The sequence below is a fragment of the Photinus pyralis genome, unplaced genomic scaffold, assembly GCF_008802855.1.
Source record: "Photinus pyralis isolate 1611_PpyrPB1 unplaced genomic scaffold, Ppyr1.3 Ppyr1.4_LG4, whole genome shotgun sequence".
NCBI lineage: Eukaryota > Metazoa > Arthropoda > Insecta > Coleoptera > Lampyridae > Photinus > Photinus pyralis.
Window position 1 is genome coordinate 49,584,925 of NW_022170511.1, and position 26,697 is coordinate 49,611,621.

The 26,697-nt window shown below is 34.5% G+C and overlaps 2 protein-coding genes and 2 long non-coding RNA genes across 7 annotated transcripts in view; 3 read left to right on the forward strand and 1 right to left on the reverse strand.

Annotated features, from left to right (window-relative positions):
- LOC116167958 overlaps positions 1-26,697 on the reverse strand; it is a 117,835-nt gene that overhangs the window by 64,522 nt on the left and 26,616 nt on the right. The window lies entirely within an intron of this gene.
- Positions 467-11,001, forward strand: LOC116167962. Of its 2 annotated transcripts, none has more exons than XR_004144680.1 (3): positions 467-565; positions 8,645-8,723; positions 10,401-11,001. It is a non-coding gene; the product is annotated as an uncharacterized LOC116167962 (long non-coding RNA). The 2 variants fall into 2 exon arrangements; XR_004144681.1 differs by lacking the exon at positions 467-565 and adding an exon at positions 3,438-3,527.
- LOC116167961 lies at positions 11,081-16,508 on the forward strand. The gene is made up of 3 exons (XR_004144679.1): positions 11,081-11,176; positions 11,303-11,381; positions 15,884-16,508. It is a non-coding gene; the product is annotated as an uncharacterized LOC116167961 (long non-coding RNA).
- Positions 16,535-26,697, forward strand: part of LOC116167960 — an 89,259-nt gene continuing 79,096 nt past the window's right edge. Inside the window, exons 1-3 of one of the 3 annotated variants that reach the window (XR_004144677.1) lie at positions 16,535-16,653; positions 16,701-16,824; positions 16,865-17,004. The gene's annotated coding sequence lies outside the window, so the exon portion shown is untranslated. The remainder of the gene's footprint in view (positions 16,654-16,700; positions 16,825-16,864; positions 17,005-26,697) is intronic. The other 2 variants (XR_004144678.1, XR_004144676.1) reach the window with 2 other exon arrangements.

Consider the following 26,697-nt stretch of genomic DNA (forward strand, 5'->3'; position numbering starts at 1 on the left):
TGTGATAAAAGAGCTAAAGATAAAACCAAGTTTTAAAATGAGAAGCACTTTTGGGTCAACTTTATTTGTGAGGTAATTAAAAATAGCAACCATAATCACATTCCCGATTGGTATAAACCCTGCTTTTTATAGGTCGATCGGACAACTTAATTTTTCATTTCATAAGATTCAAAAATATGTGAAGATTTCGAATGGCAGGGTTTTTAAAAAGGAGTACAATGAAAATTGAACACACAATTTTCCACAACTCCCTCTTTAGACCCTGTCAAATACTGACGCTGCGTTTAAAGAAATACAAAAATTCAGTTTTAGAGAAAAAAAATGCATTTACACTTAGCGAGCATCATTATCAAAATCCACCATTTATATTAAAAGCGACAATTTAAATGATATCAATTTTGAGCGTATGGTAACTAATCTGCCAGGTAAAAGAACGTTCGTGACCTTCCGCTCTTATCGTCCGAATACGGCTTATATCCGAATTCCGAATTAATTATTAGTCGGTGTCGTTTGTGAAGTGATGTAGTGTTGTGGATGTTTTCTTCTTCTCTGATAAAAAATACAGGTAAATTTTCAATGTAATTTTGCATGAAATTAATGGCTTCAAATGGTAAATATTCATTACTGAAACGGTGGTTTTCAAAATTATACTTAAAGGCCTTCGAAATTGTGCTCGTACGTATGCACATTTTGGTAAGAAAATTTACAGCGTTATAACGCATTCTTTGACACGTGTTCCATTATTTTAAACAAGGCCAGTTCCTAATCAAAAGCGCATCTGGTCAACAATTTTTTTGCCAGTAGTGTCCCCAAATTCATTTTAAAATGCTATCATTTTTCGAGTATGTTTGATTTCGAGAACCCACTTCAATTTGCCAAGATGGAAGTACCTTCGCTAATTTCATTTTGTCCAAATTGTGATATAAATCTGCGCTTGTCGTACCGATGCGGCCGTAACGCGGCACACGTGCGTCGGTGTTATCGCAGTTGGCATTTGATTAATCATAAGAACGCGTGATTTCTGATGAATCATCCATTACTTTCTTAAACTTAAACAGCAATATTACCTACCGTTTTTACCTGATTATCTGATTGTTGTGGGTATCGCTGTCGTTTTGTGCCCCGTGCAATATTAATGATAACATTAGGCAATGCCTTAATTGTTAAAACTCAGCTATAGTTTGGCTAATTCTACACAATTTTCCATTTGAATGGTCCATTGTGCCGAACCGCCAATCAAATGTTTTCTTCTAGGTTTTCTTCATAGAGCCATGACGTTACAAATAACCAATTAATTTCAATTGTTTTTCTGAAAAACTCTCATCATGAGAGGAATTTCGTTACATAAAAAACGTCACCTATTTAGAGTGACGATTGCTTTGAATGTCATAAAAGATGCCGCTCCGAGCTTCTGACCTAATTTTTGCAGTAGACAGGGTTGGTTTATTTGTCGTACACCGCACTGGGATTGAACATTCTTTGAGTACATTGCCACACCGTCTGCTAAATAGGAATAAAATGTACCTATTCTGAACCAGAATTTCATAATGATTCTATTTTTTGTCAGATGAAAGAGCTGCTTTCATCAAGGGTGGTATACAAAAATTACTCAATTTCTTAGAAAAGACGCGATTTAACCGATATTTTAGCTCTAAATTGTTCCCCGAGTGCAATGCGGTGTAAAACAAATAGGTATGTAAAGTAAATTCAAGAAAGTGGCACCGTAAGCCAAAACCTTACCATGCACAGAGTAATTTTTAATTTATACTTTAGCATAAAAGTTAATTACATAAAAATGTCGCCTCGTACAGGGGTGAGCAAATATCTAAAAGGTTATTTGCAATTATTACCTTTCATTCCCTTATGTGTTGTGGCTTCTGTCTTCGACGATACATGGAATTGTATAATTTGAAAACTTATTCAATACTCTAATAAGATCTTTACATATAAGCACTTATTTGAGAATTCCCTCTTTTGTTGAAACATCCTGTATCTCGTGCATGGTAAGGGTGCACAAAAGATTGTCATATATAAAGACACGGTCGATCTCAAAATCTATAAATCACGCTTCTAGTTCCCTATACATCGACTACTAAAAATACCCTTCGCTATCTCTTTTACTTTTAAGGCGTGAACGAAGAAGGTGTAGGTAAATCGTGTGAGGTCCTAACCTGACTGTGGTCACTAATTCAGCGGCGAATTTACAAATTTTCGCACTAGGCTGTTCCATTTTTGCCGCCCCTACTGATTGACTGAAATTCGGTACCCTAGTTCGAAATATTAATTACATTTATTCTAACAATGAAATTGCAACTTTGATTTGTGTTCTAACGTCTTCATTAAAACAGCGTTTTCCCCTTATTCGCGTGATTATTGTGAACTAGGCCGTAGAGTGCTCCGTGGGAGAAATTATGACTTCCATTGGGGTTTTGGTGTCACAAGCTGAAATTCACAAAAAATGAAAGGTCATCATATACTGATTCTAAATGTCAAGGCTGTCCAAAATCGGTCCATGCATTAGGGCACAAAACGCGAAAAACGAGTAAAGCACATGTACGGAAAGAAGAAAACATTTCGAATTTTTTCGTATATGTATAAATCAAAATGTTCTTTGTACAGTGAAAGTAATAAGAAATTATCAAACGTTTCGAATTACATTGGGTGTTACAGAAGAATTAAACTTTAAACGCGATTATCTCAGTTCGATATCCCTAAAAATTTGACAAATTTTGAGCAACTTTTGCGTTTACATCGCATTATTTAATAAACGGAAGCCTAAATCAAAAAGTTTTACTCTTAAAAAAAGTTTCGCTCATCGTTTATCTTTAGATTGCACAATTATAATTTTATCTGCAATAGTAACCAAAATATGTAATTGAAAGTAAAACAACGAACTTCTTACGAATCTGTACCTAAAAAAAATGAGGAGCCATACCCCAACACACCTCCCTTACTAACGTACGGGTGGTAAAAATCAAGACTACGTCACATGTCACATCATTTTTGAAACGTGTGACCAGCTATAAACTTTTTTACCAGTAAAGCGGAAACAGAGGACCTAGTCCCTTATTCAAAGGTGGAGTGTTACAGTGTAATCGACTGTGCAATAAGCGATCGGGCAACTTAATTTTTCATTTTATAAGATTCAAAACTATGTGGAGATTGCGAACGGCAGGATATTTAAAAAGGAGTACAATGAAAATGGAACACACAATTTCCCACAACTCCTTCCTTTACATCCTGTAAAATACTGAAGCTGCGTTTAAAGAAACACAAACATTCAGTTTTAGAGAAAAAAAAGCGACAATTTAATGATATCAATTTTGAGCGTATGGTAACTAATCTGCCAGGTAAGAACGTTCGTGACCTTCCGCTCTTATCGTCCGAATACGGCTTGTATCCGAATTCCGAATTAATTATTAGTCGGTGTCGTTTGTGAAGTGTTGTCGATGTTTTCTTCTCCTCTGATAAAAAATATACAGGCAAATTTTCAATGTAATTTTGCATAAGTGGTGTGGCTTCAAATGGTAAATATTCATTACTGAAAAGGTTTTCAAAATTATACTTAAAGGCCTTCCAAATTGTGTTCGTACGTATGCACATTTTGGTAAAAAAAATTTACGGCGTTGCAACGCATTCTTTGACACATGTTCCATTATTTTAAACAGGGCCAGTTCCTGATCAAAAGCGCATCTGGTTAACAATTATTTTTGCCAGTAGTGTCCCCAAATTCATTTTAAAATGCTATCATTTTTCGAGTTGGTTTGATTTCGAGAACCTACTTCAATTTGCCAAGATGGAAGTACTTTCGCTAATTTCATTTTGTCCAAATTGTGATACAAAACTGCGCTTGTCGTACAGATGCGGCCGTAACGCGGCACACGTGCGTCGGTGTTATCGCAGTTGGCATTTGATTAATCATAAGAACGCGTGATTTCTGATGAATCATTCATTACTTTCTTAAGCTTAAACACCAATGTTACTGTTATTACCTGATTAGCTGATTATACAAAAACTTCCGTAAAAAAAAATGGGGAATCATTTTTTATCCCAACACAATGACTCCCTTACTAACGTGCGGGTGGTAAAAATCATGAATATTTCTACGTCACATCATTTCTGAAACGTGTGACAATCTATAAACTTTTTTCCCAGTAAAGCCAACATCTAAATAAAAGTATGTGTTAGAATTACGGAAACAGTGGGCCTAATCCCTTATTCAAAGGTGGAGTGTTACTGTAATCGACTGTGCAATAAGCAATCGGACAACTTAATTTTTCATTTCATAAGATTCAAAAATATGTGGAGATTGCGAACGGCGGGATATTTAAAAAGGAGTACAATGAAAATGGAACACACAATTTCCCACAACTCCCTCCTTTACACCCTGTAAAATACTGAAGCTGCGTTTAAAGAAACACAAAAATTCAGTTTTAGAGAAAAAATGCATTTACACTTAGCGAGCATCATTATCAAATATCCACTTTTATTTTAAAAGCGACAATTTAAGTGATATCAATTTTGAGCGTATGGTAACTAATCTGCCAGGTAAGAACGTTCGTGACCTTCCGCTCTTATCGTCCGAATACGGCTTATATCCGAATTCCGAATTAATTATTAGTCGGTGTCGTTTGTGAAGTGGTGTAGTGCTAGTGACATCGATATTTTCTTCTTCTCTGATGAATAATATAGGTAAATTTTCATTGTAATTTTGCATGAAATTATGTAGGTGGTATGACTTCAAATGGTAAATATTCATTACAAAAAAGGTTTTCAAAATTATGCTTAAAGGCCTTCGAAATTGTGCTCGTACGTATGCACATTTTGGTAGGAAAATTTACAGCGTTACAACGCATTCTTTGACACGTGTTCCATTATTTTAAACAAAGCCAGTTCCTAATCAAAAGCGCATCTGGTCAACAATTTTTTTTGCCAGTAGAGTCCCCAAATTCATTTTAAAATGCTATCATTTTTCGAGGTGGTTTGATTTCGAGAACTTCAATTTGGTAAAACGGAAGTACGTTCGCTAATTTCATATTGTTCAAATTTTGATATAAAACTGCGCTTGTCGTACAGATGCGGCCGTAACGCGGCACACGTGCGACGTGCGTAGGTGTTATCGCAGTTGGCATTTGATTAATCATAAGAACGCGTGATTTCTGATGAATCATTCTTTATTTTCTTAAGCTTAAACACCAATATTACCGTTATTACCTGATTAGCTGATACGCTATCGCTGTCGTTTTGTGCCGCATGCAATATTAATGACTATTCAATTCATCTAACATTTGTCACATTTCAACCAGTGAAATGTCTCGATTTCAAATTGCTGCGCCAATGGGAACGAATTATAGTGATAATTGCACGTGTGGTATTTCAGCGATAATTTCACGTGTGGTATTTCAGCGACAATTCAACTCATGTATAAAAAATCGCATAAGCCGCAGTGCAATTGTCACTTTGACAGCGGCAAAAGTTACCTGCAACTTTTCCAGCGACAAATGCACTAGTGGTTTTTCCACTTATTCATTTTCGCACCAATTATCGCATTATCCTTTCCCATATGACTAGTTTGACGTCTGTCAATAATTGACTAGTTTGGTGAATTTCTTGTTCGTTAATTTGTCCTGCCGAATTACACTCGAGGTTTGCATTTAAACCGAGTAAATTTGGGTTGCTGCAATTCAAATCTGTTTCCTTTTAGCAATTGAACTCGAAAAACTGTCAACCTAAAAATGCTCCACCTTCGGTGTCGCATTTTTATTAGTTGACAGTTTTTCTCGTCTAATTGCTAGGCAACAAATTTTCATTACCTTAACAACCCAAATTTACTCGGTAAAATACAAACCTCTTGTGCAATTATAAGTGACAATTCAATGCGATTATTCAATGACATTTGTCAAACTTCCACCAGTGAAAAGACGCGAAATTTTGCCGTATTAACCGGAACATTCTTCTTAGTTTGTTAATCAATTTCGACAACCGACTTATCACCACATCTTTTAATTTAATCACTCATAACGAATTAGCTTGGACCACAAAAGTTCGAATAGAATCAATAGCAAAATGAAAAGCAACTTCCATAATTTATTTTGACGTTTATTGTTGTCATGGAAATACATTCGCGTGGGTAATTATGCTTAATTTTTCTTTTGATTCATTGAATAGTCCTCCGAATACCATTCGTAGTCGAAGTATTTGTAGATTATTTTTGAGCTGCTGCTCCACTCATGCTAGTTACGCTTTTTAATACCACTAGCATTCGTGACAGCACCTCAAAAATATTCGACAATACTTCGACTACTTATGGTATTATATATGATAATATTAGGCAATGCATTAATTGTTAAAATTCGGCTATAGTTTGGCTAATTCTACACAATTTTCCATTTGAATTGGTCCATTGTGCCATACCGCCAACCAAGTGTTTTCTTCATTCATAGAGCCATGACGTTACAAAGAACCAATTAATTTTAATTGCTTTTCTGAAAAACTCCCATCATGAGAGGAATTTTGTTACATAAAAAACGTCACCTGTTTAGAGTGGCCGTTGCTTTGAATGTCATAAAAGATGCAGCTCCCAGCTTCTGATCTAATTTTTGCAGTAGACGGTTGGTTTATTTGTCGTACACCGCACTGGGATTGAGCATTCTTTGGCTACACGGCCACACCGTCTGCTAAATAGGAACAAAATGTACCTATTCTGAAGCAGGATTTTACAATGATTCTATTTTTTTGTCACATGAAAGAGCTACTTTCATCAAGGGTGATATACAAAAATTATTCAATTTCCTAGAGAAGACGATTTTTCTTATTTAACCGATATTTGAGCTCTCGTTTGAGCTCTAAATTGTTCCCTGAGTGCAATGTGGTGTAAAACAAATAAGTATGTAAAGTAAATTCGAGAAAGTGGGACCGTAAGCCAAAATCTTACCCGCCAGAGTAATTTTTTATTTGTACTTTAGCATAAAAGTTGATTGCATAAAAATGTCGCTTCGTACAGGGGTGTGCAAATATCTATAAACTTATTTGCAATTATTACCTTTCATTCCCTTATGTGTGGTGGTTTCTGTCTTCGGATATACATGGAATTGTATAATTTGAAGGCTTATTCAATACTTTTAAGAAGATCTTTACATATTCAAACATTTATTTTATTCAAAAATACTAAACCGATTGAAACGAAACGCGGTGTATTCTTGATATGTGCTCATATACAGGGTGGTGACTTACGAAACGCATCATAGGTATTTCAATGTAAAATTCATAACATAACCAACTTATTTTAGAGCAAAACTGTGTTAAGGTTTTTTGTAGAAAAAAATTTTTTACGCCAATCAACCGTATTAGTTTTCAATTTTTTTCTTATAAAGACGGAAAATTGGAAAAATAAAACCATAAAACCCGCATTTTTTTCAATAATCTGTGATGCCATGGAATTTTCTAAACCAAAAGATATCCAGTTATCAATTAGCAGCAGTTCGAAATGGATTTTATGATCGACTTGGTTACTGTATTGCAGTTAATGGTGACTTTTTCGAACATTTATTGTAATTTGTTATATTAGGAAACCGTTTTTAGTAATTTGGTCTTACTTTAAATGTTGAATTCGCTGTTCTAAATATTTACTTTTTGATAGAATTTGATTTATTTTATAGCAGACATTCCATGACATGACGGATATTGGCGTAGTTTTTGTATTATAAAATTCCATGCAATCACAGATTATTGAAAAAGATGCAGGTTTTATTTTTCCAATTTTCCGCCTTTATTATGCAAATAATTGAAAACTAATACGGTTGATTGACGTAAAAAATTTTTTCTACAAAAAACCTTAATACATTTTTGCTCTAAAATAATTTGGGGAACCAATAATCGCATGTTATGAATTTTACATTGAAATCCCTATGATGCGTTACGCAAGTCACCATCCTGTATAATACAGAAATCCGATATACTTACACACGAGGTTCAAGAAAGTACCTATATGATTTTTTGACAGACTCATTAAGCACACAAAATGTTAACTAATTATTATCAACAAAAAAGGATCTGAAAAATCAGTCACATTACAACACTCTACCTTGAAGGTCTCGATTCAATTTTTAAAACTTGGTTTTGAATTATAGTCGATTCATGGTGAATTGTCGAGAAAATCGAAAGATCATAAAATGTTCTACAACCTTGATTCTATACTTGTTTTTTTCCAAAAAACGCATCGTTTTCCAGCTCTTGAAAGTGAGTTCGACGAAGTACGTCAGTTTTTTTGCAAATTGCTCACCTTCAAGAGCCCGTATCTGGAAAACGACGCGTTTTTTTAACAAACTGTCTAGAAACAAAGTAGAACATTTAATGAACTTTCTATTTTGACAAGATATTTTTCTCGACGACCCACAATTTTCGATATAGCCGAAAAACTGTATCTTCAACCCCCTCCCCTTCCACCGGCGGCACCGAAATCAATCGGGACACAATCATTAGAGAACTTTCTACCACACTTTCCCGAAAAAAATTGGAACCATACGAATTACTTTTACTATATTTCCTATGAATGACTGGACTATTAAAAAAGTAAAAGGAATCTTACTAATTTGAAAGTATCGTCCGTAGAAATGTTTTTAATGGCGAAATCGGTTTGTTACAGACTCAAAGTGAAACAGTGTCCACCCAGTAGGCGGCCCATGGCTTCATCTACATACCCAGCGGATCAAAAGCTTGGCAAGGTGAGTTTCAAGCTAATATTAAAATAAAATATTCACGAGAGTAAATGTTTGAAACAAAAATTTGTTACTGCGTTTGAAATAATATTGTTCTGTTAACGATCATAATTTGAGTCATAGTTGCAAAAAGTAGTATTTCAACCCGTTCGTGTACGTTAATTCTTTAAGGGGCGTTTACAAAAGTTGAGGTAAATTTTTTTTCATATTATAAATGATAATGCTAATGAATATTTTAAAAGGTTCCTCGAAAATTGTCAAAAAAACTCCAGTAACCTGTGTTTTAAATTTGCAACTACAAGCGTTTTTTTTCTTTAAATAATTATGTTGAAATTAGGATGTTCACTTAATTGACGTGCGCAATTTCCGCGTGTTCTACTGGAAAACGCCAAAACAAACTTCCGCGAAATTGGAGAAGCTTGTGTTTTAAAATAAGGTCCTTCTTGTAGTCACAAGCAACTGACTGAAGAAACTGAGGTGCTGGGTATATGCACACTTCAGGAATTGTTTATATTTCGGATTCAAACAATTAATAACCTTTATTATAGCAAAAATGATTTTTCAACAAGCGCCTAACGATGAACAAAACTAACTAACTTACATCTAATAGGAACTACCCTTTTAAGCATCTGTGTCGCCGTGAAGGGTTACGTTTCTGATATCTCACAGCGCAACCCATACTTATAATGGGTAGCACATGTGCGTGTCGAATAATTGATGTGAAAAGGACCGGTCACTTTCAGTCCTGTACAAAAGGGATAATTTAAGCGGAACTCAGTTTCACTTTTTAGAAAGCGAAAGTAAAAGTTCTTCGCTACAAAACCTTTTTAATGAAAAATTCAACGATTCTTACGAAGAAACGCTTGGACCAATCAGTCACAAATTCGAAAATCAAATTTCTCGAATTTCGAAGAGGTTCCATTCGATTCATTATTTTTTATAAGTCTAAGCTTACCGGTCAAACACGTCACACAAATTAGGAAAAGAGGAACTTTCGTTAAAAAGGAGTTTCATCAGAAAATGTTTGTTGTTGGTGAAATTAGTAATTAGTTTCTTTAGTTACGGAGAGATGCTTTTTATTAGAAAAATGCCTCATGTTGCAATGTGAATCAAAATTGAAATTTCTGACAAAAATGTGTTTGGTGACAATGGGTTGGTTTCAGTTATTTCCGCATTTGTCAGAAAACGCCTCAAAAATATCCCTGCGTTGTCATTGGTATTGTGAATAACAACAAAATAATTTGCTAATAAAAAAAATATGCGTGGGTACAAATCAGTTCCAAGTTTTTGAGTGACAATTACTTAAATTAAATCCGAAATTTATATTGTGTATTCATAATTTGTTTAAATAATTAATCAATTGTTCGAACAACGTGGATATAAATGTTAATATTTAATTTGAACCGTAAAGCTCACGTGTCAAAAGCTTAATTTAGAATGGGTGTACTAGCTTGATCTTAAGCTAGCACTTCCTCAAGTGGGAGTGCGCCAACGTGAATTTAGAAAACAATAGAGTCCAGTATTATAAAGCATACTAACTCTGTTGTCATCAGCTAACAATGTTGTTAAGGCATGTGATTATCAACATTATTAGCTGACAAACATAGTTAAATATGCTTTATAACACCGGCCGTTAATGTATAACAGTTATTGTTTTATCTAATAAAAAATACTTTGTTTCAGGAAGATGAACGCCAGCTTCCGGTAAGTGTTTTCTGCTTTCCTATGCATGGGTAATTTTTTGGTAAATGTAATAGTGAAAAGTGGCAAGTGAAAGTGAAGGAACATTTAGGTATTATTTACAGTGCTAGATGAGATGTAACGACATCACCAAACCACTCCACTTAGTATCGAAACAGTAAAAGTATGGTACATTTTCCTATATAGACAAACTGGGTTTACGAACTGTGTATTCATTCTGATTACGCTAAGTAGACTGTTTTGGATGATTAGTTATATGTCATATAGTAAAAGAAGGTAAGTGATATTTTTTATAAGATTGGGTAGTGGCGATAGGTGCAAGTATGCTTGTTTTAGCTGAGGTTGGTATGATAGTGACTAAAGTAACAAAGAGTGCGTGTTTACTAATTCTTCGTTACTCTATTCTGGAATGACTCAAAAGAAATTTCCTTTACTAACATTAAACAAAACTTGGGAAACGAAAAATCGCTTAAAATTTTGCCTTAAAAATATTTCTGTCTAGATTTCCGGCATGGCAGCAGACATCGGGCCTAAATTGAAGAGTGGTGATGGTCGGTTCAGATCCAGTGACACCGCTTCTTCACCGGACTTCGTAATTATTCCAAGAACAAAGGCAAGTATATTATTCAAAATTAATACATTCTGAAACGGTGTTTCTGTTTAGTTCAGTGGGGCGGATGTCATCGGAAAAAGGACGTAAATGGGACCGGCGGAGCTTGGTGGTGTCACTGGTGGGGCGTTTAAACAAAAAAAAACAAGTATGTTATAAATAATTGTAAATTTGTTGCTTTGAATATTTAAAACTCAACCTTTGACTGCCTTCCCATTTAATAGTGAAAGGGAGGGTGTTCGCAGATCTAACAAGGCGATCTTGTTTGTTACAGATGCACGCGAATGAGTCTGCACCCGTTGAGCGGTCCATGGTTTCATTCTACTCTTCGATCCCATAAAAAGCTTGGCATGGTGAGTTTTTAGTTTTCTAAACGTTATTACGTTAAACTGTGCACGAATTTTTAAGATAGTATTATTGAAGTTAGAGGTGAATTTATCCGAACAGAATAATAAAAAAAAATAGTACAAAATCTAGCAATTTTTTTCAAAATGCATCGATTTGTATCAAAATTTGGAATTAAGCTCAACTTACCCTCTGCTTCAAAATATATATGATACCGATGGGCGCAGGGCGTTCTTAATTTTTAGAAGTTAAGACTAGTCCTTTTCGTCAAAACCTATTAAACTATACAGGATGTTTCACGCAAACCATTACCTAAAAGTATTCAGGCTCTCATTGATATATTAACTCTGAAAATTTGCCTACGAACATAGTTTTTCATGATCTATCGATTTGAGCGAATGTAGATAGCAACTTTTTTTTATTTTGAATAGAACACCTTGTATTTTATCACATTTTCAAAATCTACATCGTTTGATACCACATTCCCCTATATCTAGTATCAACGATTTTCAAGTTATTCAAGATTTTCAAACTTTGTGACGTTTGACTGCTTTTCTTTAGGGTCATGTACCTATGACTTCATTGACTAGAATTTTAAAAAGTGTATAATACTGACTTGATACTAAATGAGAATGATTTAGATTTTGATCGCCCTTGTACAGGATGTTTGAAAACTAATGGTCAATAACTTTAAACCTTATTAATACAGTGATTTTATTGCAACTGTATTGTAATTGTATTTACTCTAGCGGCCGGTTGCAGGAAAGCGAATTTTAATCAAAATCCTAGATTATTTGCCAAATCTGAGTTTAAACAAGAATTTTGACATTTGATTGGCTGCATACTGCAGTATAAAGCCAATCAAATGTCTTAATACCGGATTAAACAATAATCCTGGATTATTTTTTTTGTGCAACTGGCCGTAGAGGTCATTATTGAACCTAGTCGATATTTTGTAAGTGTGATAAGTTAATGTTTATCACTGCCATGTATAACAGCTGTAGTTGTTGATCTGGTATACAACACTATTAAAAAAAAAATTAATTTTGTCAAATGGGAATCGACTAATTCTACGGCCATATGTTTCATAAAAAGTTTTCCAACTTTGCCCTGACCAACTTCCATTTCTCATTAGTTTCGTGGGTTTTCTCTATCCGTTCAAGAAAAGTGTTGTTCTCTTTCGCTTGCGTATCATGAAAGAAACAAAAAATCACAGTATTGCCTATGGCAAACGTATAATTGCTGGAGAACCTGAAAAAAGTAGTTACGGTTCTTGTTTAGCTCCTTTTTTTGTTTCTTGTCAGGAATTTGACACATCTGTCAGGAATTTCTTCTGGGGGCTACAAAAATGCCATGCGTTCCAATAAATCCATCTGGAGAGGCAACTAATATGAATTTTCTAGGGACACAACCAACCACTAACTTCATTTCCATGAAGGATTTGGTAGCATTTTTATATCTTTAGGATATCAAATGGACTGGAGTGAAGAGTGAGGATTGCAAAGGTTTCTGTCAGGGGATTTCTTCTTTGGAACTGCCATTCAAGATTATAAGATTGTCCAACAATTGACTTCTCTATGTCTTCTCTCTTTTCCCCGGCTCACTTGATGTTTTTGCACAAGGTTTCCGACCGCAAGATATAATTCTGCCTGGGACATGGTTTCCTTCAGACAAAGTGTTGGGTATCCATTTTCTCGGGGTGCTCAAAATGGGGTAAAACGATCAGCCCGAACAAAGGTCAAAAAACCTTCCACATAAAATTTGAATTTATTAAACAAAGATTGATCCCCAATAATAGTAGCACATTCTGCCGAGGTGTAGCTATGCCCATGTGTCCTTTTGGCTCAAGAACCATTATAAACTACTTTGATGAATGGAAATTCCTTTTCCTCAATTTCTATTATATCATTTTGTTCCTAAGTCAATTATTTCTCTTCAGCAATGTGCTTTTCAAAGTCGGCAGTCACCAAGTCCTCCAATTTCTTTCCAACTTTCTCCTCGACTTTTTGATATGTTTTCTTCTCAATTGTGGCCATGGTTTCTGCCAGAATGAAAGCGCCCTTTGGTATAATATAGGTTTTGATCCTTAGGATATTCCCTACCTACTGTCAAGGCAATCGATTCATTTTGGAAAAATTTCAGGGAGGAAAGCTTCGGTTTCGGTGCTATATGTGTTCATCAAAGTTTTCTTTTTGAACATGTTTACTTGATTAAAACTTACAAAAATACTTACAGCACTCAATTAGAAAAAATAAGTAGGGATCATAAAACTTGTGGATAAAGAGGATAATGCAAAACTTCCTTCTTTTGACAAAGTTAAATGAGGAGCGAATGATTAATTTTTATATAAATAGAACTTTTTATTCTCTTTTGAAAAATGGAAGATAACCTATATGATTAAACAATATAAATTAAATTAATTGTATTATTTATTAAAAATTATTAAGAATAATTAAGAGAGTTGGTATACAGGATGTTACATATAAGCAAGTAAAAAAATCCAAGGCCCAACGTGTTTCGTTTGAAAATCAACCCCATAAAAGTGGTGAAATTTGCATTTCTTCTTGAATTTTTTCTCAGCAACCATAAGAGTTACAAAGACTGGTGGCACGTCTTTGAACAGGTTTTTGGGGTATGTCCTTTCCGATTTTGCAATATATTTTCAAAATCCCTACTACGAAAGGACGCACCCCTAAGTGGGGGTGCGAAAAAAAATTCTGATATCCACGAAATTTGGTATCTGGAGTTTTTTAAACATGAAAATCACGATTCTGACATAAGTTTTTAATAATTCGAAAAAAAACAACGAAAATGGGGAGAATTCCACGAAATTTGTTGTATACATACTTGATGAGTTAAGGAACAAAATTGTCGAACAGTTTTTTTAAATAACTTTTCACACAAAAATTATATTCATGTGACTAAAGGTCCTTTGGGTCAGAAAGTGTACTCCACCTACGAGTGAGTCACCTAATTTTGCATGTAGTTAGTAGAAAATGTCGCAAATAACAAAAAATAACGATTCTGGTTACAAATAGCAACAGTAATAAGACTATATTCAATTAAAAACAATAAGTTTTACATTGCCCATTTATTCTTTAATTATTTGACGAGAATGTATAGATTTTTTTAGAATAAGGGAATTTTTAGTTTCAAATCCGATAATGTGCCAAAATAGGCAGTGGTCTAATTATGGCCTAGAACGATTTTATAGTGCTTTCTTTTGGAAAAAAGGCATCGATTGAGGTCTACGAGTATAAGCAAACCAATCCGATGTATGTTGTCTATACAGGGTGACAATTTGAAAACTTACCACCCCCCATATCTGAGTAAATAAACGAGATATTAAAAAAAATCAAAATCCGTTTCGGTAATTCGGAGGGGGAATCACAATGACATAGTTGGCGACGCACCCCCTCCAACCCCCTGCGCCCCAGCCACCCCAACTTTTAAATCTTAAATAGTGACCCCCCATGTGTGATACGTCGTTGGAAAGCTCTGGAAAAATGCTTTCCAACCATACCAAATAGCATTACATTTAGGTTAGTAATTATCGTGCAAATCAAAAAATAAACATGGAAAATCGTATTTAACTTGAACTTCCAAAGCCGACTCGATAGCAACTCATTTTTGATCGCCAGTTATAATCTATTTTCAAACTCTTGTCGAACCTTTTCAAATGTTGGTTTTGCAATATTTCGACATTCTTGAATTATTCTCTGTCTTAGTTCGTCTATGTTCGCCGGTTGCGTTTTAAATACGACAGATTTCAAATGTATCATATTAGTTTATTTTTTGATTTGCACGATAATTACTAACCTAAATGTAATGCTATTTGCTATGGTTGGAAAGCATTTTTTCAGAGCTTTCCAACGACGTATCACACATGGAGAGTCACTATTTAAGATTTAAAAGTTGGGGTGGCTAGGGCGCAGGGGGTGTGGGGGGGTGCGTCGCCAACTATATCATTGTGATTCCCCCTCCGAATTACCGAAACGGATTTTGATTTTTTTAAATATCTCGTTTATTTACTCAGATATGGGGGGTGGTAAGTTTTCAAATTGTCACCCTGTATAAAAATGAAAAAGGTTAATAAATTGTTCCCAAAATACGTCAGTTCCTTGAAGTTCGGCGTTAACACACATTTAGACCACTTCCTATTTTTGTGCAGTTATATATTAGTAATTGAGTGAGAGGTATAACAATGCTGTATGTAAAAATTACGTTGTTTCAAATGTTTTACTCATCATACACCTACATCCCTGTTTCATATGATGGACATTTTGATAAATGTAACGCAGCTTTGAAAAATGAATGTGCTAGTCATATTTGCTGTAAAATTAAACATATTTTATCTGAAACGGGCTGAATCAGAAATTTATTCTCAGCCGTTTCCAAATAATAATCGCGTCAGCTTGTCGATGGACACTCTGCATTTGTCACAAAGCACCTAGACCATTTTATAGGCAATAGTTGTTTCTTTCTCTAACGATCACTGTTTTTGTTTCAGGAGATAGATGAACGCCAGCTTGCGGTAAGTGATTTTTCATTTCTAAGCATGGGTGAAATAGTGAAAAGTGCACATAGTGAAGGAAACGGAAGCAATTACATTTAGAAATTTACTAGGTGAGATATAACGACACTTTCCAAGTCAATTAGCTTATTAAGAGGATCGAAGTAGTCGCGGTACTGCAAATCGTTTAACAAAGCCACTTGCCAATCAAGAAATCGGTTTCCTCGTACGAGCCGGTATAGCCATGAATTCATAGTTATACTTGTTTAGTGCGAAGTTGTCCCCTTTTTGCTACTTGATGTTCGATAAAATATAAGATAGCTGGCTTGGGTGTTTGATTGTATATCATATAGTAATTAGAAGAAGGTAAGTGATTTACTTTTAAATTACTTGGTATTTGGTTTGGTTGCTATGCTTGTATTGGCCTTCCTTATTAACATTATAACCAACCTGGTTAGTCACTAAACATTTGTCTTGAAAATATTGTGTGGTACTCTAGCGTCATCAAGAAATGCACTTATGTTGATCCACCTGTACCACTCGCTAGTATCTCATTCTTCAGTAGATCTTCGTTTTATTTTAACCAGGAAAGTATATTGGTCTAAACTACTAAACAGAAAAGTAACATTTATTTCTTTGTATAGTTCAATGATCCAGTAGCAGCCATTATCGGGTAATATTCGTTCGTCTGCTTTTTGTCTACTACATCGTGAAATGCATCTGTATGGCTCATTCTTCAAGAGATCTTCAAAACTGCTATATTTTAAGTATTCTAATATATAAAATACCCTGTGTACTTAGCACATAATTCTAGTTTTGGTATGGTGGTCACAATTACTACCGGAAAGTGAGACCAAATGAAAACTTCTTATGTTCGTGTTCGTATATCCAGTGGGACCACTTAAGCTAGCGGGCGGTTTAATTTCTTCAACAAATAAGTGAGTAGGCTGCCTCTTGAATTTCAAAATAGATTTTAAGGCCGATGTTTTTATCTTACAGTTTTTTTTGTTAGTATGGCTATAACACTTTTGGTTGATGGATCCAAATGAAGACTGATGCTGTTCGTTGTACATCCAGTGGAACCGATCCCGGTTGGTTTTAGTTGCTTCGAAGAAAAAGTGAGTATATTCCTAACAAATTTAAAAATAGGTTTTAATAAAGTACCTTTGCGTATATCTGTACTATATGTCTGCGGTCTTTTGATATAGCAATAACATTGTTGGGATGATTTGTCTACTTTAACAATAGTACATTATATACCAAGGCAGAGAAGTACAGTATTATTGCCTGAGCACCAAGATTACATCTCGAGGCGCTTGCGCCGAGGGATGTAAGATGCGAAGGCAATAATACACTTCTCTACCGTGGTATATATACTATTTTTTTCACTACTAGCACTTGAAATCCTCTAAATTAACATATTATATTGATAAGAAAGTGAACGGTTGGACAGAATTTTTTGTTTCTTAATTTAACATGTCAATCAAGTACGTAGAAGTACAAGTCAAACAGGCCGTATTTTGTTCTGTCATTGAGATATTTTCAAAGAGTAATTTCGTTCGAATTTTTTCAAAATGTGATAATTTTAGGTATGTAATTTCTCTGGGAATGGCGGATGGTGGCAATTATTCATTTTAGAGAACTTGTCTAAACGTTTATTGAGAGAAATTTCGGGTTGTGTTTTATAAAAGTGACAGCGTGACAGTTCTCATTATTGACTACTAGTTAATAATGTCCACATTATTAACCACTTTGAACAAATGCCGAGAAAGCCTACTTTACAAGTGGAAAAAAGGTTAATAATCATGTCATCAGACGCTAGTAGTGAAAAAACAAAAAAAATGAGATAGTACTTTCAGATTATTTATTAATTTGCCTGTTTGAGTTTTCATTAATTTCGACGATTTCTCGGTAACTATAATCGATGGAATTTAAAAAGTAAAAACGTTTGTGTAAATAATGAAAATTCATCATTTGACCACTCATAACTAGCACAGGGTGAAATTTGCATGAAAATTGGCCCCTTCTGTAAAAAAATCTACTTATTTTGGATTTTTGACGAAACATCTATTTTGCTTAGTTTTAGGAGGTACACATTTTTGTTGGGCCACCTAATAGAATTTACAGTAAAACCGGCAATTTGAATTAAACAAAACACGTAACTGATAATAAAAACGGGCAAATGAATCGTTCTTCATTGGTCTACATTACGGTTTTGTTTTATTTATTCTCTTTTTCGATCAGACTTCTCAATCAAAAGTTATAAACTAGAAACCAATTTCGAAAGAAAATTCAAAGGGCTGTAACTTTGGAACTAGTAGCCCAATCTTGGAACTGTTTGAAATTGTGGATTCTACAGGCCACGTTCTATAAGAAATTTTTTTTTCTGGGTCGATCTGAGACAATTTTTTTTTTCGGGCCTCAGAAAAAGGCAGTGTATAACCTTCCTTTTTTTACCAAAAATCGACTGCACCAAAATTTCTCGGGAAAACACTTTTTCTTACGCTATTAATAAATTACTAACACGTTTCTCTCATTGGGGTTGATGTTAGGTTGTTCATTAAAAAATTCTGTTTTTATGTTTTACAATGAATTTATCATTTTTTCTCGTATTTTGAAAGTGCTGAAACACAATTATAGGCGACTCGCCTCCTTTGTATATTTTGTTACTTTTAATTATAAGTTGCATTTAAAAAAAAACTATATTCTAATTGATTTTCGAGAAAGGAATACTTTAAAATGAAGCAAAAAATGTTTTGTGGTGCACCGCAGAACCCCCCGCCCCAATCTTCATTACTTTAATGGCCCGTAACCTATGCAATTCCACCTGGCCCGTAAGTACCCAGTCCGCCCCTGTTTATCCAATACCAAGTACTTTAAACAATTTTGAAATAGTCAAAATTAGTGTTGAACAGTTTTTTCAAATAGAATCACAGTGGTTCGCCCGGGTATATGAAGCGCCCTGTATGTATCTTTCAAATGACTACACTGTAAATACTCATATGATCTACTGATTAGTAAAAGTCATTTTCTTTTTAATTTTTCCGTAATGTTAGCGTATGGGTTAACTAATTACTTTGTCGATCAACGTATAAATTATCGAAAACAACTTAATAGGTATAAAATTGTCTGTACAGGGTGGTTCAAATTTGTGGCGCACCATTAGGATCTCCGTAATGGTTAGAGAAACAATGTAGATAAAATGGAAGCAAAATTGCCCCTTGTTGTGACCAAAAAATACATTTGAAATTTTTTAAAAATCTTTGTAAATAACCGAAATATCACCAAAAAACTGAAAATGTCAAATTTCGTTTTCATCCTCCCTAGCTTTAAACTGTCAGAAATAGAGCACCTTCAATGGGCACTTTATTTCGGAGAAGCTGTATTTGTTGCATTTTCATAAGACAATAGTAGAAGCTAGCGGGTGCTATATTGGATTTTTACGGAATGAGTTAGAGGACAAAAAAGATACTTTTACATAAGTTTACAAAAAAAGTTTCAAAATCAAATGTTTTACAATAATTTCCCAATAAAACATCCACATCAACATCAACAACAACATGGCTATGATGGCGATGCATTCCAATGTATTGCTTTTTTTCTCATTTATCTCATTCCGCACAAATCCAATATGGCGTCGATATGAAATAAGCATCTAGTATTAGCCTGTAGCTTCTACATTTAGCGTGTTATGGAATTTCTGATAACAGATCTCCGAAAAAAAGTGCCGATGCACCAATATCACATTATTTGCGGTATTTGACAGTTTCCGTTTTTCGGTGATAATTTCAGTTAAAAATTGCCAATGCGTTTTTGGAGTCATAAAAAGGGGCACTTTGCCCCCATTTAGCCTACATTGTATCTCTCACCGTTACGGAGATCCCAATGGTGAACCACGAATTTGAACCACTCTGTACAATCTACGAATTATAAGAAGTATACTTCCTAGTTAAATTTTGAAATGTATGGTCACTTCCAGTTAAACCGGATATGATACCAACCACCTGAATTTTACACCCCTGTTCCCAATTCTACAAAAATTGTGAGTGAGCCTAGTTCGGTTTACACGCCTTTCTTATCAAGATTTTTTTTTTAATTTTTGCGATAACTCCTTGGTAATTTTTAGAAATTTTGCTTTCTGTATGGATTATTTGCCCGGTTACGACCAAGAAGGTCCCTAGTTCAAACTCGGGTTCGAGCTAGCAATTTTTTATGGAAATAGTGGGTCGAGTTGGTAGAGCAGTCTTTACTTAAAACTATGGGCGAATATTAAAAAAAGATTCTCAAGAACCCTAACACGGTTTAAATTTTTGTACTATTCATTCTTGAAGGATTCTTCAAACAACATTCATGTTTTTTCATAGACCCTTCGTCAATGGTTCTTCATAGTTCATGAAAGATTCTTCAGAAATTTTTTATCTCTTTTTTTATTATTAAATAATTATTAAATGTTTTCTACACAATGATTTGAAGCGATATTTATATTTGATCGTACAAACGGCCATAAAAATACTTCAAAAGTAAAACTTTGTAATAGTATATTAAGATACAAGTGTATAATCAAGTCTTTAAAGCACGCGCAACGAGTTTAAGGGCACGACGCAAAGCGGAGTGCTTTTAACGTTGCAAGTGCTTTAAAGACCAATTATACACGTGTATCTTATAGTATTTTTTATTATACCTGCAGTATAATTTAAAAATAGGAAATTCAATGAAATCATATTGACGTTACACTCGAATACATGTCTAATTAAGTGGGCTGGGTGTTCGTAATTTCACGATTGCCATGGAAATGTCACTTGACGTTTGCTTATAAAAATCCGTCTTTGTGAATTAAACGATTTCCGTTGAAAAAGATAATACACCGTCCATTAAATCGATTGTTGTAAAATCTAAACAAACGTTGATAGGTGTAAAATCCAACTCCAGTAAAGCCTATTATAAAGAATATGAAAAATTGTCTCCATGGATGAATAGGAAGTTACGAATACAGTCTTAAATGCATCCATAATGCTGGCATATATGAAGGAAATGTCAAAGATATTTAAATCTTCTATATTTTGGTGCATTCATTCAAAACTTTAAAGCAATGCTGCGATTAAAAAGTGGAACAGATTTGGAAGCATACCCTAAATTACGCGCGTTTGTGAAAGCTTCAACCAAAGGATAGGCACAAAAGCCAAAGAAATGTTCTGCATTTACAGAAAGCGACCTAAGAGGATTTTTTATTTCATCCAGATGACAGTTTCAAAAGTCATACTTGAAGTATCATTGCTTAGCAACTTTAAAGCACGTGTGTTTAAAAGGCCTTTTTTCGCACGCATTTGAGTGTTTAAAACGGAGATTGTGATTCAGGTATAATAAAAAAATTATTAAATAATTATTACGTGTTTTACTTCTGTAGTATCTTTATGGCCGTTTGTACAATACTCCAATATGGCCATCGCTTAAAATTATTGTGAGGAAATACATATGGTAAAGATTTTCACTACCATGGTTGCCATTTAAAATATTCTGTAGATATATATCAGATTAGAGATAAAGGTAGTTTCCAAAGATTATTCCGAAATTGTTTGCAGATTCTTGCAGACCTTTGCAAGTTTTGATATTTATGCATTCGTTCAGATTCGCCCGAAATCCACAGCAGCCCTTCAAAAATGTTTAATAAGATTCCTGTTTATTTGTATAAATTCTGATGTGGTTTCTCATGGATTTTCGGACAGTTTTCTGTAATATCTCCAAACAAGTTTAATGGAATCAATAAAGATTTTGCGAAAAACATTTATATTATTGTGTAAACTACGTCATGCGGACGTTTTCTTTCGAATCAGACCTATAACGATGGGCCGCCCTGTATAATGTGAATTTCAAATTATTTTATGTTAAATAATTTAGATTGAAGATAATCTTGATCGATCGTATCATTTGAATTCGAGATCAATGTTATTTTGTTGCCGAGATGTTTGATTTTGTTTAAATAGTTTTCAAATTTAATTTATGTGTTCAAAAGTTAGAGACATCATCTGAATATAATTGCGTGTTGTTTTGTCTCCGGAAGTTTTAGATTTAGACAACTCCTTTTAAGCGAAGTTGATAGATCTCATTCAAGATACAATTAATACTAAAACAACGAGGTATAATGTTTGCATTATTTGAAGCTAGAAGAGAAAATGAGTATTTCCGCGTTCAGATATTAATTGACGTTATGTTTGTTGATTTTAATATGTATTTTACATATCCCAAGAATTTGTTAACTAACATTTTCCACCGACTTGCTAAACAGGAGCATATTACCTTCCAACGATCCTTATTTACTTTATGTTAGTATGTATATGAGTTCACGAAATAGAAAGCCACGAAATTCTACGCTTCGTATCATGAAACATCAATATTGCAAAGTCAACTTACAAGGCAATTCCGTTTTCGCCAATTACCGTAAAGACTATGGTACACAACACAGAATCGACGCCCCGCATTGTTTATGGACGTAGAATAGGCGTGTGCGAAATATTTTATAAATTGTACTTTGATGGTGTTGTATTGCAGTTGAACAATAAATAACAGCTTGCGGTTATTTGGTCGATTATGTCCGGGAGATACAGCTATTAATCAGAAGCCTGAATGGAGGTTATTAAATCATTTCTGTTTGTACATTACATTATTCATAACATAAACACTCAAAGATCTTTTGCATGAGCATCCCTACTCATAATTAACAAACCATTTGGAAACCGCGTTTATTGATTTTCTGACTAAAGCACTACCCTTGATTATCTAGGCAATATCTATATGAGGTTCACAAAAATACTCTTCTCGCTTATCATATTTTTATTCTGTTCCGAAAACTTTCTTACTATTTTAGCCCATTCGAGGGTGTGGGAATGTTAATGTCAGAGGCAGTAATCCACTGGATTTACTAAATTCCTTGTTATTGTGCTAAACGTAATTATATCCTACTTTCACAACATGCACTGACAATTTTCTAAAACAATGAATGTCGCAATCGTGGTCTACCGGAAAGCTCTATCGCGTCGTAATGCAGTAAAAATACTGTGGTTAGCTTTACATTTGTTTCCGGCAAGTAGGAAAAGTCCAAAATAATTATCAACTAGGTTATAGGTTTTTATTATACTTTGATTTTATTAATTAACACGACAAAGCCTATCATGGAGTTCTATATAAATCATATCAACTAGGTACTCTAGCACTAAGTGCATTTTAACCATATGTATAGGGGTTTCGTTGTAGTTCTGAAAATGTGCTTTCTATTTGTCGTGCATTACATAGGAATTAAAAAGTCATTAATTCGTTACGCTTACACCAAATTTCAAGTCCAAGACACCTCAGGTTCAAAAGAAGTTAGTAGAAGAGAGGATTATAAAGAATTTGAGAGGGAAAGCATCAAGGGAAGTTCGGGCGCATTTAAGAGGCGCTCGAGAGGAACTTGCCAAAAGCTTGGCACTTGGGAAAAGATCTGGAGCGCATCTCCAGATTATGAATAGTACCTAGGCCCGATGTTTCCATGGAAACAAAATGTATGGGAGTGTATGATATTGTCTATCATAGCTTTAACCGAAACATGAAAGATCAGTCTGATATAAACTTCCCCATCATTTACTTTCCTACTGTTATATTTTCCGCGTCTTTTTATCATAACTATTCAGCTGGCTTAAAGGTTTTGGTATAGGTATAGATATTTAAATAAACAAAATGCTTTGTTGTACTAAAAAAACAGTTAAGTAAAAAAGCGCCATGTTATTTGTTACGGATAGTGATGGCTACGTGTTTCGCAATTGTACCCGACAACTTTAATTCTCATTTACTTCTCTCCGAAGTCCAAATTGAGAGCAATAACTGAAGACGACCCCCCGTTTACATTATAATGTGAAATAGAAACGTATACACTGTAAATGATTTCACGTTCCATTAATCAGCAGCAATGGCAACGAATGCACATTTATCTTCCAGCTTTTATTTCCGTCGACATTATTCTTTCCTATGGCCGCATTATGTGTATTTCCGATGTTGTCAATACATCTATTATAAACTTCCTGGCACGGCGCAAAAGGAACGCCATCAACCACTCACAATTTTTGCTTTGAATATAACGTTACATTTGCAAGTTTATATATTGAAATCATATTCCGATTAAAGCCGGGGATTGATCTTGTATCGTTTGCAAGATCGTTAAATGGCAACCCCTATAGAAATGCGACAATTTGTAAAGTCTAGCGGCACCTGTTGTATTGCATTACAAAGGCATCGTGTCGTAGTGATGCCTGTGAGAAAAGCATATTCTACAAAAAAAATCCCATTAGTGTCTACTATTAACAAAATGTAATTCTAGAAATGCGATTTCTAATGGCTTCCTCCATTTCAGGATGCGATGAATATTTTTTTCCTTGCAGTTGCTGTAGTCACCATCAGTTTGGAGTGTTTCAATGCTGGAATCGATAAATTCATTGTAGGTACTCATGAGTAAACAATCAAAGCAAAAGGGATTGGAACAATCGCTGAAAAACATCTCATCCAACCTCCATTATTGTGACTCTTAAGCGTCATCGATCGGCAGTTCCGAATTCCTGATAGTTCATTGAACACAAGCAATAAACTAACGGTTTCAGTAAATTAAAATTTCGTTTTAAAAATGAATCTCTCCGTTCATTTACATATTTTTGCTTGTCAAGTTTCCCGACGTGATTTTCAAAAGGAAATGATAAATTAATTAACTTTCTGCGCTATGTATTATGACTATTCATTTGTAGTAGTGCTTTTATTGTTGTCTTTATTCGCTTCTCTGACTTTAAGCTCCCACTTCTAATGCAAACACGTAGCCAGAAGGATTTATTTATTAATTTCGCGCGACGAGTGTTTTATATAAAATCTTTTAAGTACACGTTTACAAAGGATTTGTTGAAGTACAAACACAACTGATGCTAAAACTCAACTACACTTAGGTATTATTCGGTTCATCGGTCTAATTTTGTCATCATTCTTTTAAAATTAATATTAGCTTGCTAACTATATTTTATAATTAAGCAAGGTATAACACTAAAATTCGTTAATATGGAAATGATGTGCTAGCTCGGGCTTTTATAGGAAAACAAGGGACCATAGGCTTTTAACATTGTCTAGAAACCATCCAGAGATTTTCAAAACAGTTAAACTGTCGAAATTTTAAAAATTAATACAAAAATTCGTGATAATTAGTGTTAATGACGGAGAGGTGAAAGAAACTTCAGGTCAATAAAGCTTCTAGATACTCCATTTTTTTTTTAATAATAAACACTGCAGCTATTAAAATCTACCTAAAAAATTCAAAGCAACCGTTACTAATGAGTTCACTAGGAAAAATAACGCCTAATCTCAAATATTGTAACGGAGTTAGTGATGAATTGTAAGGATTTTAAACGCAACCATCCCCAAATTATAATTAAATCGTGAAACGTTATAGTCTGCAACCTGTAGGAACCTCCAACTTCGCAAGCCTTTTCATTCGGTGCCAAAAGCAGATGTGCTCAGTATAGGTATATATAGTTCCAAACTTTGTAAATATAGACCGTCACCACAATCAGGATCCGAAGGTAGTTTGACATTTGTCAAAGCGCATTAGGTGCTCATGTAGTACCCACTTATAGAAAATGAATACAGAATTTAGCAAAACGGAAATATATTGTTCCCATGCGTATATGTAATGTTAATTCAGGATCTTTAGGCTCTTTGTATGTAATTATCCATGGTTTTATGCTCTACTGTTTTTGTTATTTGCTCAGAACGCATCTTTTAATACTTATACACGAAAAGTAGACAATTGAGGGGCTTTATATGCCCCTTTAAGTTAGTGCAAGGTATTACCATTGGAAATGTTTATGTTGTCGTATATGGGTACAAGATTAACAGTTTCGTTCAAGGCCAAAAGGCAACGGTGTCTGATCAAGTGACGATTATACCGTACTCGGACGTGGTCGGTAGGTTAAGGAGAAGTCGCGGATGCTGTCGATACGGTACTTAATTAATAGTACTCCATTGTTTTGTTAATTCCAATCTAAAATTCTCGCGCATCTTCTTTGAAAATATTGCGAGCTTTAGGCTACGTTCAGACACGGCGACAATCACGAGGATCTTATGTATATGAAAATGTTCCAAATCGTTCCGACACAACCGCACGAGAGCCGTGTGAGAATCGCGCGATTATCGCCGTGTCTGAACGCAGCCTTAGACTTGGTCCAGATGGAACGAATTTTAAATAATTTTCAATAGTCCTAGATGTGACATGTTATTCCGTTTGATAGGTTATGATCATTCCTTACTGCCAACCGTAAAATGTAAATATGGTAGACATATCTTTAATTTTTAATTATAACGCAATTAATGGATTTTATTTAACGCTTATTGCTCTGTTTTAAACTTAAGTAATCAGTTCGATATATGGGGGCCGATGTGCTTATTTAATTTGCATAAGGTCAGTATAATCCCATAAAGAATACCTATTTAAAAGTGATACTTAATGTATGGTACAAAGGTTAATAAGTAAAGTTACTTAATAATCTGGGACTGAAATTAAAAATCGTCTCAGATCGCTTTCTACAAATGCCAAAGATGTCTTTGGGTCGTATTCCTGTTGGAAGCTTTCAAAAACTCGTAGAGTAGGTATGCTGCCAAATCTGTTCCACTTTGTAATCGCAGTACTGATTGAACCATAAGGGTGAAGATTAAAACCTTTGAGAATTGAGATTTCCTTCCCGCATTAAAAATGCATTTAAGACTTAGAAACTGGCTTCATTACTACCATAAAAGACCCGTAAGGGTTA